At 29.4% G+C, this 15,667-nt stretch overlaps 1 non-coding gene across 1 annotated transcript; it reads right to left on the bottom strand.

The window, feature by feature from the left end:
* Window positions 1-13,007: 13,007 nt before the first annotated feature.
* On the bottom strand, window positions 13,008-13,162 carry LOC113364339. The gene has a single exon (XR_003366044.1). It is a non-coding gene; the product is annotated as a 5.8S ribosomal RNA (ribosomal RNA).
* Between the last annotated feature and the right edge of the window lie 2,505 nt (window positions 13,163-15,667).

Raw genomic sequence — 15,667 nt, forward strand, 5'->3', positions numbered from 1 at the left:
GGTTTAAATCATCGATTAGTTTTATATATATATATTTCTTTAGTTGTAGTATTTTCTAGATTCCATTGAAATTTTTCATTTATAATTTCCCATTCTTTTTTTTATAGATTTCGGAAAATTTTTATTATTGGTAAGTTCTAAAAATCCTGTGTTGATTTTCTTTGTTATGATCTGTTTTATCATATTTTTAAAGAGTAATGCTTCACATTTTTCAGCAGTTGATATTAAATTTAGACCTCCTTGGTTTTCTTTCAATTTTAATTGGTTTCTATTAATTCTTATTCTATAACCATTCCAGATATAATAACATATTATAGTTTCAATTTTTTGTGAAAATACCATAATTTTGCTAAGGCAAATTCATTTATATGTCAGATTTTTTAACTACATTTAGTCGTCTTGATAATTCCTTATTTAATGTCACTCTTATATTATTTATTAATTTAATCCAGTTTTCATTAATCATTTACTCTAAATTTGATATAATCATTCCCAAATATTTAATTTTTGACGTATCTGGTATGTTGCTTTCTGAATCTCTTACCCAACTCATACCAGCGATAAAAATGTGGATTCTGTTTTCATTTATTTCTGCTCCTGAACTTTTACAATGAGATTTAATAATTTCTAAGGATTTTCTTTCTTCACTGTTTGATTTTACTATTAAAGTAAAATCATCATCATCATAAGCAAGTATCTTAACATTTTTAGTTATTATTTTTAGACCTTCTAATTTGTGTTTCAATTCTTCAAGTAAAGGATCTAAACCAATAACAAATAAAATCATTGACAAAGAACACCTCTGTCAATTTTAATATAATCAGATAGATTCCCATTTATTTGTAATCGTGAGGTTGCGTTTTTATTAAGATTCATTATTACTTTCGTTATTTTATCAGGAATTGATATTTTTTAGTACATGCAGCAAATAACCACGACATCATGTCAAAGGCTTTCTTAAAATCTATGTTTATTAAGAATGCTTTTTCATTGTTTTATATAGTATTTTTATTTTATCTATATTTTTATATTATAGTATGCCACTAAGTTTCTAATAGTTATTAAATTATCAACAATATTCCTTTTAACCATATAGCATGATTGGCCCTAGTTAATATTTTGAACAGCCATTTTTATTCTGTTTGAAATAATTTTTGAAAATAATTTCATATCACAGTTTAAAAGCGTAATTGGTCTATAATCGTCTGTATATTTTATATCCTTTTTTTTTGAAATTATTATCCCTTCATCGAGTTTTTTATTTATCTTTTCCGGTTCGTTTTAAAATTAGTTAAATATTTTAACTAGAAAGGATTTCCGAAATTTCTGTTCTTAGTTGTTCATTAGAAAGAATGTTTGTTTTTATTGTATTTCTTAAGTATGACATCCATTTCCTTATAATATTTCGATTTTTCTTTATAGAATTTTTTGTATGATCTCTCATTTTTACTATTTTTTCTTTAGAATTTTTTAAACAACTATTTTTATTAAATAACGATTTAATGAATTTGTTTTCTCTATTGATTTTTCCTTTGCAATTTGATATGTAAGTAATACGCTCCTCTTCTGTAATTGTTTGGGTCCTTGATCTTATTTTAATTCCTTCGTTACGAATATCATATAATTTTCTTATTGTGGCTTTTGTTTCTTTATTTCCCACATTTTCATCATTATTATTGTGATTTACAATTGATTCCTTTAGTACTTTTTCAAAAAAATATTGTATTATTGAATTCTATTGTATTTTGTCTAAATAATTTTTTTGTAATGTATTTTAATTTGCTTTTTACTTTATTTTGCCACCAATCAATTTTATTCGTACGTGATGAATTTTGTTTTTTGTAATTATTTTTTTTTTTTATTATTTCTTCGTTTTTTTCTAATTTGTTCATTTTTTTCCTTTTGAGTAACAATTTTATCTATTTTGTTTATTTCATTATTATTTACTATTGGTTTATTTTTCACTAATTCTTTTAATCTCTCTCCTATTTTTTTAATCATCGTACATTTTTTCATGTAGTTTATTTCTTCATATTTAAAGCTGTTGGAATACAGAATTATATCAAGTACGGACCTGGTGAGGATATCTACCTATAGGAAGGGGTATTTTATCATGGTATAAAACAAAGAAGTTTTTATACAATCCATCTATTTCGACTGCCTGTTCGAAGGAATAATATACTTCTATTGCTGTATAAATAGAATACTGTTATGTAAACATTACCAGAGCAATAAATTTAATTTTACCGTTAATAGTCTTTTTCTTGGTTGTCCTCAGTCCTCTAATTATTGTTGTTGTGTTTTTTCCGTTCACTTTAATCATGTTTGGAATTTATTTTGTTACTTCTATTAATAAAGTTCGATTTCCAGTTTCATTATAATTCATGCAATCGATGTGTTCACTTCGAATGTTTTTAACACAAACATTATTATGTTATAAACATTTTCTTCTAAGTTTGCAACTCTGTTGTTGAGTTCAAAAACTTTCTGGTTTAGCTTAACTGCACTTTGATGGGGATCCAAAATCTTCCCAAATAAATACACCTGTTTCTGAAGATACTTCATTTGTTCTCTAGTGTTAGCTGTATTTTCACATAACTGTTGCTGTTAGCTGTATTCTCATTATGCAAACCTTTTTGTTACAGTTTCTTGTAATATTTTTTCTTTGCATTTACTTTCCAAGTGAGTTTTTATTTGTTTAATTTTTTCTCTTATTATTTTCGTCATCTTTAATAGTGATATAAGCTCGATCTTGCGACAATTAATTTTCCATTAGTTGAACACATTTTTGCATTTCAGAAATCCGTCCGTCGCCATTTACATTTGACTGGCGTTTTTTGAATTTCTTGTTACCTTTTTGAGGGGTTTTAGAGTTTTGTTAAATTAAGTTGATTTTCTTTCTTTGCGGCAAATTTATTTTAGATCATTTTTTATTTTGATTTTTAAGTTGAGTTATTTCTTTTCCATGATATTTAGCAAGACTTCTTTGGCTAGTGTATGTAGAGAGCTATTATGCACGTACTTTTTTGAGGATTTTGCTGTACAGTCTGTTGGATCGAAGTCCTGGCTTTGGGGTGACAAATACTATCTTTTCTAAAAGTTCTGGTGACTTGATAAAGCCGTTTACTATCTTGTAAAAGAAAAGCAAGTCCGTGATTTTTTTCAACGCGTGGTAAAGGTGTTATTTCTACTTTTCTTTGTCATCAGCGTTGCATTCTTCTATAATTTTGTCATAGTAGGCAAAGTTCGACACATGTTTCTCAAACTTATACTGCACCTTATTCAGTCCATTAATCAATTGTTCAGTGTTCGGAGACCAGACGATTGAGCAAAATTCCAGAATAGGCCTGATTAGGGAAGAATATAGACAGAGTTTGTTATCCATAACCCTAGGACTACTTCTAGATCTTTTATTGTCATTACTTCATTAATTTTCTGATTACCCCGAAAATAGGTGTAAGTAATTAAGTGGGCATTTTTGTTAGCCAAGTTATCGTTGGCAACTAAGTGGGCACTTTTGTTAGAAAATCAAAGACAATTTTTGCGTGGAATTAAATAACTTTGTTTTGTATGTATACCATCATCATCCCATATTTATAAAACTTCTAGTTTTTGTTAGCAAGTTATCGTTGGCAACTAAGTGGGCATTTTTGTTATTTTCAAGAAGCATCATCATCCCATGTTTATAAAACTTCTAGTTTTTATTAGCAAGTTATTGTTGGCAATTAATTGGGCAGTTTTGTTAGCAAGTTATCGTTGGCAACTGAATGGGCATTTTTGTTAAAAAATCAGACAATTTTTGCGTGGAATTAAAAAACTTTGTTCTGTATGTATACCATTTTGTTCGATGACCATTTGTTATTTTCAAGAAGCATCATCATCCCATGTTTATAAAACTTCTAGTTTTTGTTAGCCAAGTTATCGTTGGCATTTTTGTTCACAAGTTATCAACTAAGTGGGCATTTTTTTTTAGAAAGTTATCGTTGGCAATTAAGTGGGCATTTTTGTTATTTTCAAGAAGAATCATCATCCCAAGTTTATAAAACTTCTAGTTTTTCGGAGGATCGTTTTACCCTTTGTAGAAATAAAAATGCAAAATTTGACTTATGTTTCATATTCCATCTTTCAACAAACGCTCTACAATAACCGATTAAAAAAGTATTTTCTACTAATCGACAGCTAAGTTTTCACTGTACAATATTACCTCAACCTCAACAAACCTAAAGAATAATTTGAAGAAATCTAAGAGTAAAAGCCGCACTTACCTTTGTACTATTTAAGGATACAATAAGAATTAGTTTGCTTAAAATTAATACCATTTTTAGCCATAGTTTTCAGCCACAGCCGTCCCCAAAGAGTTAAAAATGATTGATTGATTGAACTTATCATTTACGTGTTCACATTTACATGTTGAATATTTTGACTTCAATGAAAAAAATGCTTCATGACGAACAAATTTTATTTCACCTTAAAAAATAATTTATTCAGCAATTTTTTATGAAAGTAGTTGAGATTTTCGTATTGTCATATAAATTATATTCATCGTTGAACATTATCAAACATCTAATATCGATCATGCCAAAATATTATTAATAGTGATTGATTTGATTGATAAATTTAAAAATATAATTTGTGAAGTTTTTATGAAATTTACTTCATAAAATGACTTCTATTTTCAGTTAATTGAAAGTCGATGCTATTTTTGCTATTAGAAAATGCGCAGGTTATTTAATTTTGAGAATATTTTAACAAATTAATTTTTATATTCCGACCTAAACAAAACATATGCAACAAAATAGGAATGTCGCAATTTATTACACAGGTCTTTGAAACCTAATGAGAAATTCCGTGAATTGAAATGACTTAATAATGAAACTTTCATAATTTCAAAATTTATATCATATTTGACAATTTGTCAATAATTTTTTAGCAAATAAAATACCTAATTACAAATTTGATTACAAATTATAGCCATAAAAATAGACATTTACTCGAATGTCTATTATCTACCTGAAATAATTTAAATAATTTAAGATTTCAATTAAGATCTTGCAATTTTCATATCGTTTTCAATTAATTTCTACAATTTAGAAAATTTCAGTTTTTTAGCTTTTAATTAAATTCATTTATGGTTAAGCAATTTTCATAATTTTTCATTTTGTTTAGAATCTTGTAGTTTTATATGGCTTTTCATTACTTTCAATGATTTTGCAATTATTCATAAGTTTGAATATGGTTTTTAGGATGTTTAACTGAAAGTTTCGCAATTTTCATAATAGATTTTGTTCAATTCCAATTAATGTTATTCAAGATCTTCAATGATTTTGCAATTTTAATCACTTCCAATATGGTTTTTAATTAATGCCAATAACGGTTTTGCAATTTTGACTTTATTCTAGTTTTTGCAATTAGAATTATGCAATACTTTGATTTTTATTTAATCTCAATAATTTTGCAAATGTAATAAGTTTCAATACGGTTTTTATTTACTTGCAATTTATTATACAAGTCTTTAGCACTAAATGAAAAATTATTTTGTTTGTAATCCTAGAAAAACCTCGGGCAATTGAAATGATTGAATGAATCATTGATTTCGAAATTATTTATTAATAAATAAAATAAGTACAATAATTACATTATAAATTCAATATATTGCGAACTATATCTTTGAAATCGTTGACTAAAATGTCCATTAGCTTTCTAATAATATTGAACTTATTAACATGATTTATTCATAATTTAACTTTTGCAAAAAAATTGTCTGCCTGAAAATAGGAGTATTAAACGCTTTTCAGTTTCAATAATTTTGCAATTTTCATAAGTTCTAACATAATTTTTATTTAATTTCAATAATGATCTTGCATTTTTCATATGGTTTTAAATTAATTTTATTTCCGATTTTGCAATCACCATAATCTATTACATTGGTTTGGATAAATTTAATTTTTGATAAATTAAATTTTGCAATTTTCATAAGTCTCTTAATACGGCTTTTAATTGATTGCAATTGAGATCTTGTAATTTTTATTTGGTTTTAATTTCAATGATCCTGCAATTCAAAGTTATTTAAATAAATTTGAAATAACCAAAATATGGTTTTGTAATTCAAGTTCAGTCAAAAAAATTATTTTTATTATTCAATTTCAATGATTTCGCATTTTTCATGAGTTTCATTTTATAGGTTTTACCTTGAATTATGATGCAAGCATTTTCCTGACTTTCTAGTTCATTTTAATGATTTCTTAGGTTTCATAAGTTTTAATATGGATTTTAGTTGATTTCAGTTAAGGTTTTGTATTTCCATTTATCACAACATTTGATTAATTTCATTTAAGATCTAATTTTCGTTATTTTTAAGTAATTTCAATGGCCTTGCAACTTTCAAAATTTTCATTAAGGTTTATAAATAATTTCAATCAGGAACTTTTGATATGGTTTTTAATTACAATTCTTCAAATTTTTTATATGGTTAGTTAAAGTTTCAATTATTCAGAAATTTGCATTAAATTATTAATTTTAAAGATCTTGTAATTTTCATTGGTTTCAATATTGTTTTGATTCCATTTCAAACAGCATCTTGCAACTTTTATATGGTTTTCAATTTTGTGGTTTTGCGATTGTAATAATCTCATTGTTTGAATAAATTAGGTTTTTGACAAATTTCAATTAAAATTTTGCAATTTTCATTTAATTTTTTTTAATTTCAATTATTTTGCACTTATAAGTTTTTAAATATATTTTAAATAAAATATTGTTTCATGCCTCTAAAAAAATTCATCAAATTTTTAAAGATTAATTTGCAATTGTTATATGGTTTTTACTTGATTTCAATTAGGATTTTGCAATTTTTATGATGTTCGGTTAATTAATTTTAATAATCTTGCGGTTTCATAGATTTTAATATGGTTTCTAGTTGATTTCTACAATTGGAACTTTGCAATTCCAACATCTTGCCGTTTCCATGATTTTCAACTAATTCCAAAAATCTTGCAACTTTCATGTCTTATTCAGGTTTATAATTAATTTCAATTGGAATCTTGCAATTTTTGTTTTTACCTTTCAATGGATAAGTATTGCAAATCTCTTCATGTTCATATATACTAATTAGTTTCAAAAATCATGCAATTTTTATAATTTGCATTAGTTTTTAATAAATTTCAATTATGGTTTTGCAATAAAATATTCAATTAATGATTAATTTGCAATTTTTGCATTGTTCATTATTTGATTTCAATAGCGCAATTTTCACATATTCTTAATTGATTTCAATTAGGATCTTGCAGTTTTCATAATTTTGAATTAAATTCAATAGTTTGGAATTTGCATAAATTCGATCGATTTCAATTATGGTTTTGCATTTTTTATAATGACTTTAATTAATGAATTAGGATGTTGCGATATTCATGATTGTTATTAGGGCTCTTGATCTGTTATATTTATGGTTTTGCCATTTTCATGAGTTTCCATATGACTTTTAATTGATTTCAATTAGGTTCGCACAATTTTCATATGGCTCTTAATCATTCGATATTACAATTTTAAATTGGCTTTTAATAACTTTCAATGATCCTGCAATTAAGTTTCAAAATACATTTTAAATTTTTTAAATTGTGGTTTTGCAATTGTCATTTTAAAAAAAAAAATCTGTTTTTTTTTTAATTTTAATGATCTTGCAATTTTCATAAGTGTCAATACGATTTTTAATTCATTTCAATGAGTTTATTTACTTTTCAATCTAATCGTCGGTCCAGCATTTGCAATTTGTTTCAATATAGACATTAATGCTGCTATGAATATAGGCATGTTTTCATAATATTTCCACAATATAGAAAATTACTTTAGCTTTCTTCAAGTTTATAATATACATATCAAATATTAAATATGCTTCAAAGGATAAAAAATACTTTTTGAAATTCAATTTAATTTCAAATATTATTTTTGGTATGAGTCGTTTGGCTATTTTGAAACTTTTATTGCAAGGCAGGTTATTATATAAGGATGACTAATTTAGACTCGGGTGGACCCGCAGGTCCTTCCCAACCGACTGACACATGGAATCATCTTTGCCGCTACCCACAATGTAATAAAGCCTTTAAAACCTCAGTGGGTCGTGGAGTGCACGAGCAGAAGCAACATAAAGAATGGTATGACAGTAGAATGGCGTTGATAGAGCCAAAGAAAGCCAGATGGTCTGAAGAAGAGCAAGCACTAATGGCTGAAGAAGAGGCGGCACTAGTGATTAAGGGAACCCCCCCGTATCAACAAAGCCCTTCTCGCGGTAACACCCGGTCGATCTCTGGAAGCCATTAAAGGCCAAAGGAGATCGCCGAAATATAAAAGCCAGGTTGCTGATTTTGTTAGCTTGATGTCCAACCAAGATAATATAGAGCATTGCTCTCCGGCTACAACAGATACCTCCGGAAAAGCCCTACTATTGGCGCTGGGACAGGCAGCCGCCGATACCGTGGAAGTATCGACATTTCCAATTCAATACTCAAATTCAATGACTCAATTATTTTGCCTTTACGATATTCTCCACCAAATATTAAACTAAATTCAAGGTCTGAAACTGTGGTTCAAATTACTACCAACACCAATGCTGTGGGAGTAATTGAAAAAACTGAATTATGTGCAGGAGTTTTTGTTGATAGTACCCTAGTTTCACCGTCAAATTTTGTTTGTGTAATTAATATTGTAAATTCTAATGATAAGGAAGAGGAAGAGGAAGAGGACTTGCCCATTTTTAAAGTAGATACATTGCCAGATATTTTAGATATTTCTGAAAGCCCTAAACTTATAAATCAAATTACTTTTAATAATAATCCAGATAGAATATACAAAATCTTTTTTGCTTTAAAAACTGATGTTTTAAATGATATTGAATGTAAATTACTTAAAGAAATCTGTACAAATTTTAGTGATATTTTTTATGTCGAAGGTGACAAACTTTCCTTTTCTTCTTCTATCGAACATAGTATTCATATCTCTCCTATTAATGTTAAGCTTTATCTTTTACCAGATCGCCATAAGAGCGAAATCAATAAACAAGTATCCGAATTATTATAAAATGACATAATAGAACATAGTACTAGCCCTTGGAATGCGCCCTTACTTTTGGTTCCAAAGAAGTCCGATTCAGGTAATTTGAAATGGAGATTAGTTGTTGATTTTCGGAGACTTAATGAGGTTACAATAGGAGATTTGTTTCCCTTACTAAACATTTCACAAATTCTTGACCAATTAGGCAACTCCAAATATTTTTCCACCCTTGATTTGGCTTCGGGCTTTCACCAAATTTCAATGAGTGAGAATGATAAGTCTAAAACTGCTTTCTCAACTCAATGTTCTCATTTTAAACGCATGCCATATGGGTTAAAAAATTCCCCAGCAACATTTCAACGATTAATGAATTCCGTGTTGTCTGGGTTGCAAGGAATAAAATGTTTTGTATATTTAGACGATATTGTCATTTACTCTAATACTCTTGAGGAACATTTTAAAAGAATTAGTGAGGTATTGGAAAGGCTGCGTAGCAACAATTTACGGTTGCAGCCTCAAAAATGTAATTTCTTTTGCGAAGAGGTTTATTATTTAGGGCATATAATAACGCCTTCTGGTATAAAACCTGATAACTCTAAAATCGACGCGGTAATCAATTTTCCTGTTCCAAAATCGCCAAAAGATATAAAATCATTTCTTGGACTAGCTGGCTATTATCGAAGGTTTATCGAAAACTTTTCTAAGATTTCGAGACCTTTGAGTGAGCTTTTGAAAAAATATAATAAATTCATATGGTCCTCATCCCAACAGCAGGCTTTTGAAACCTTAAAGAGTCTTGTAACTAGTGCCCCAGTTTTGCAATACCCGAATTTCCAACAGACGTTTAATGTAACGACTGATGCCTCTGGCAAAGCAATTGGCGCGGTTTTATCACAAGGGGACATTGGTAAAGATTTGCCTGTCGCGTTTGCTAGCAGAACATTAAATAAGGCAGAGGAAAATTATTCCACTGTGGAAAAAGAATTATTAGCTGTTGTTTGGGCTGTGCGTCATTTCCGGCCGTATATTTTTGGTGTCAAATTCTTTATAGTTACCGATCATCGGCTCTTGATATGGGTTATGAATTTAAAAGAACCGGGCTCCAGACTCATGCGTTGGCGTATAAAGTTAGAGGAATTCGATTATGAGATAGTTTATAAGAAGGGATCCGCCAACATCAATGCGGATGCCCTAAGTAGGATTTTTCATATGACTGGTGAAGATACATATGATGAATTTAAGAATAGTTTAAGTAACAACATTATAATTAATACTAGGGTTAAGGATTTTAAATCAGACTTTTTATTTTTAGAAAACACGTCATTTTGTATAGATTCACCTAAGGACTTTAATAGTAATAATACATTTTTCAATAATTTTAAGATAAAATTTAATCATATTAATGATTTAGTTACCCAACGTAGAGAAGTAGGAGATGTAGCATATATTAAGTTTAATGATAAATATTATGTTTTTTATTTAATAACTAAATTAAGGCAACCGGATTTAGCCACTTATGAAATTTTATTTAAGTGTTTCGTTAAATTACGAGAATTGTTTAGAAATAGATTTAAAAGATCTGGCCTTACCTTGCCTATCAATAGAAGATAGACTAGAGCAAGGCGAAATTCGATCTATGATCAGATTTATTTTTAAAAATACTAATGTCAATGTTTCAATATTCAATCGGCCTTCAGACCCTTTATCCCATTCAGATCAGTTAAGAATTATCAATGAGTATCATCACACACCTTTAGGCGGTCATCAAGCATATAAACGTACTTATAAAAATTTTTTGCAAAATTACAATTGGCCGGAATTAAGAAAACAATTACGAAATTTTATTAAAGTTTGTGACATATGCCAGAAAAATAAGCTTTATAGAAAAAATAAGGTATCCCATGGTTATCACAGATACGCCTGTGAAACCTTTCGAAAAATGTGCTCTGGACATCGTCGGTCCATTAACTATTACATCCAATCAGAACAAATACATTCTAACCTTTCAAGACATTTTAACAAAATTCAGTAGGGCTATTCCTATACAAAATCAGGAGGCAGACACTATTTCCAGAGCTTTTATAGAAGAGATAATATGGTATCCCTTCTAAAATCCTTACCGACCAAGGAACTAATTTAAGTGTACTTTTCAAAAACATTTGTAAAATTTTAAAAATAGATAAAATCCAAACTACTGCGTATCATCCAGAATCAAATGGGGCTCTTGAAAGGTCTCACCGGACTCTAGTTGAATATTTGCGTAATTTTATTAAGATGGATCAAACGGATTGGGACATTTGGCTACCCTATGCTATGTTCACATATAATACCACTCCGCATACCTCTACCGGATTCAGTCCTTTCCGATTAATGTTTGGATATAACCCAGAAGATGGGAGATCTTCACATCCTAAACCACAATCTCCTCTATATACCTTCGATAACTATGCTGAAGAAATAAAACTTAGAATAAAATCTGCTGTTGATGTTGCCCGACAAAATCTAATTTCTTCTAAAGAACTTTCCAAACAAAATTATAAGTCTTCTAAAGAAGCTGAATTCAATGTTGGAGATTTGGTACTCCTGAAGAATGAATCCAATTCTAAAGGAAAGTCCCGTAAATTAGTTATGCCATGGATTGGTCCATACGAGATTCAATCAAGAGATTCACCTGTTAATTATACTTTGTTGTGTGGATCTAAATCATTAAAGGTTCATATTAATAGGATAAAACCATATGTAATATATTAGTTGTGTTAATGTTTATATTTTTGCCATTGCTAAGGAAATAATGTTTTAGATTAAGTTCAACAAATCTAGATGTAATTTTCATAATTTTAAGTTATATTTTGTTATAATTTATTTCCATTTCTATATATTTTTTTTGGGTTTCAAATGTGAATTTCGATAATTTTTTATTTGATTTGAGATTATAGTTCTGAACCCTAGCACTATAATCTTTCCAAGGGGGATGGTGTTGTGCCATCTGACATTTATGTTTACCGTCCCGAACATACTCTTCCTTTATCTATGGTCCTGAAGCTCGAAAGGACAGATGTCATTGCTCTGGCAACCTTGTACACGAGGCTTTGGGAAGGACACTCATGACTGCTATGGTAACCCCAGGATGCCAAGTTTTTGGAAAGGAGAAGCCGACTAATGGACCGATTCTGCTTTAACATGGCTACGCTCTGTTACCACACTTGCATGTTAGCATAACATGCCTCGCGTAAGTGTATGTTAAAGATTTGTTATTCTCGGCGTACATATTTTATGAGAATGAATCGTGTTATGGCGTAGCATGAGCGAACAAAGTTTTTGGTTTTTTGATGTTGGCTCTCTGTGTTTGTTCTCTCGAAATCGGCAATAATCTATCTCTACGGTGCTGACGCGAGCGGTTTTTTTCAATTTTGGATATGCTTGTACTGGTACTTCCAGTCGAAAAGCGTTCTCAATTTCTTTTAGATAAATATATAAAATATATTTTACATACAAAATGGCCAGTGCTGCGCAAATGAAAAGAGCAAAAAAAACTAATCCGGCGTAGTACGAAATATATGTAGATTTTTTAATCAGCAACCCACAATTTAAATAAAAAACAATTTCTTTGTATTGACAAGATGAAGAATTGATCAAATTTTTATGAAGGCAGGTAAAGCGGTTTCGGAGATCTAATGAAAAAAGTAAAAAGTGCCATTTGGAACCTTTGAATCGTCCAAATTTGCCGGAACGAAACCGCATTTCGAAGAGTTCGGGTTTCCGGTTATCGGGAGGGTCGCAAGAATATAAAATCTCTAGGACACACAACCCGCCGTAATCCCACAGAACGTCAACGAACGGTAATGTCCGATGTTGCAAAATGGACTGGCTCACACGTTGAGTGAATTATTTAAGAGCACGCATTTACGCGAAACTCCATCATTCGCCGGCAAGCCGTTTAAAGCAAGCGGCAGTCTGGTAATGTTATACGACCCTCAGCCAGAGGTGGTCCGGGAACAGTATCCGAGGACCGCAATGTGCGTTCGAAATGTCAATGTTCATGTATCCTGCAGTTCACATGTCGACGCGCAATTAGCTGCGTTCTTCATCGACCCACGAGCCAAGTGATCCACCGTTCAGGGTGATTTTATATATATTTATACATGTTTCAATCGTGATTCCCTCGAAATCGTTTAAGATAACTCGGGCGATTCTGAAACTAGTATGTTTATTATGGTTACAATTAGTACACCGTAAAGCTTTCGCTTTTCGGTCCGAGATACGAGACCTCGTTTCAAAATTGAAATATGAATATTTCATTGTGTGTGAGATTGAAAAATCTGCTTTCGCTGATCTTTCATTTTCTTAAAACAACGCAATGAAGCGAATGTTCAAATTCGCACAATTTGAATAAAATGTGCAGAGTATATAGAATACTAACGCAAGCGTTTACTACAATCGACTTTGAAACACTAGACTTTCATCTAGCGCCCAAAGAATTGATTGAGCTATGCGTTTAAAGTATAATTCATTAGACATATGCACATCAAATTATCAGATATTTTATAGAGATTTTAACAATGAGTATAAATTTTGTTTATATTTCTATGGGTTCCGTACCACGCGGCGCTTACGCGTTTTGACAATTCGTCTCTATGCAGTTCAAGCAGTACAATTGCTTTGAAAAAACGTTCAAAATTTCCAAAATATGTCAAAATAAAGAACTTTTTTTTTCAAAAAAAGTAATTTTTTATCAAATATATAGTTTCTCAAAACTCTAATTTTTTCGAAGTAAAATTTTTTCAAAAATGTTAATCGTTTTTAAAAAAATAATAATTTTTGATACGGGAAGTTCCAGCAATTTGCCTTAAGGCACGATGCCATGCGCCCCACTAGTTTTAACTGCACACTTGAAAGATAATTATTTCGTATCTAACCATAGATAAAAGAAGAGTATCTAACCATTTGCCCTATCATAATCTCAAAAAAAGATGTTAAACGCATAAATGTCAAAATAGCAAATGTCAAATCTGTTCATAGTACAACTTCTCGCCAATGTTATAGATAAGTGCGTCTGACTACGTTTATTTTCAGAGGGTTAGCGTAACATAGATAAAAGAAGAGTATATAGATCGCTCTCTCGGGGCATATTTCGTTGCCACGTTAACTGTCAACTTGCCGGGGTTAGTTCGAGCTGCTCTCCCTTGGTGCGCACGCGTCGACCGTAGAACGGGTGCGTACAAAAAATACTATAGAAATGCACCAATATTATAGACCGTTTGAATTCAAAATTAAAAAAAAAAGAAATTGAATTTTAAAAAGCATTTATTTTTAACAATAGTATTTTACACACATGGCTACAAAAGATTCATCCTTATAAGCTAAATACAAAAGAAATAGAAATGTATATATATATATATATATATATATATATATATATATATATATATATTTATAGGTATATTTATTTATATTTCTAGAGCAACGATTACTTATAATTACAATTAGATTAAGATAAATAATTTAAACACATCTCATAATTCGATCTCAATAATAAATAAATAAAAAAATTTGGAAAACTATCGGATCACTTTCATTATTCGCAAAAATTTGAGAAGCAATCAAATATCTTTCATTATTCGCAAAAGCAACAAAATTCCTAGAAACTAAAGAGAGAAAAATAATTATATTTATATAAAGAGTCAAATATATATATATTTAAAAATTATTTGCAAAATTAATGCATACAATAATCCTCTCAAGTAACTCAGTTTATATTTATTTCGAATAATGCGAATTAACAATTAAGTTACTGTTTTGTTTCTGTTAATATTTTCTACGACTAGTGTTGATGATGTTCATTTGAATGTTGAACAAAATGTCATTATCATCATTAACATAAAAAAGGAAATTATTAATAGTAATGTACAAGTACTTAATAGTTTTCTTATGGCTTCTTCAATAACACATTTAAGAATAACATCTCTATCAGAAATACGGGGTGCTCATTAAAGGTGTTTTATTCCTCTAAATAAAAAAGAGATTAGCAAATATATACTTTCTTCCATTTGACAGTGCCTGTCAATCTGTACAATGTAATTATTTTTACAATCATTAAACAACGCAGATAATAATATTTCTGTGTAATATCAAAATGCAACTATCACTACTCACAAACTTTTCGTGGAACATAGCCAAACCTAAATTACCCCTTAGCTAGAATTTTATCATTAAGCATGAATTTCCTTCATTTTAATAATTCAGTATCTTCTCTTAGCCGACTTAATATATCATTATGAATACTATTATTCAATGCCAGTGGGAGATCAGCAAATATTTCAGCATGTTTCAGACTGGCTTGTAATTTCTTTATTAATGTTTTTCCCTGTTTATTCGTCTCATATCAATACTTGTGTTTAGTAAACCCACTTCCGAGAGAAAACTGCTGAAAAAAATCAATGTTAAATTATTTATTATAAACCTTTATTATTAGTACAAGAATAATTCTTAAAACCTTACCTATCAGTGAGTTGGTTAGTCTGACGGCAATTTTATCTTTCAATAACTATAACCTTAAAATTCCTAGCATTGTTAAATGTCTCAGTTATATGCTATAATAAAAACTTATATCAGACTAGTAGTAATAGAT

Source organism: Ctenocephalides felis, unplaced genomic scaffold (assembly GCF_003426905.1).
Source record: "Ctenocephalides felis isolate EL2017-DRISC unplaced genomic scaffold, ASM342690v1 CF-g0.4_SCAFFOLD_00845, whole genome shotgun sequence".
NCBI classification, from domain to species: Eukaryota; Metazoa; Arthropoda; class Insecta; order Siphonaptera; family Pulicidae; genus Ctenocephalides; species Ctenocephalides felis.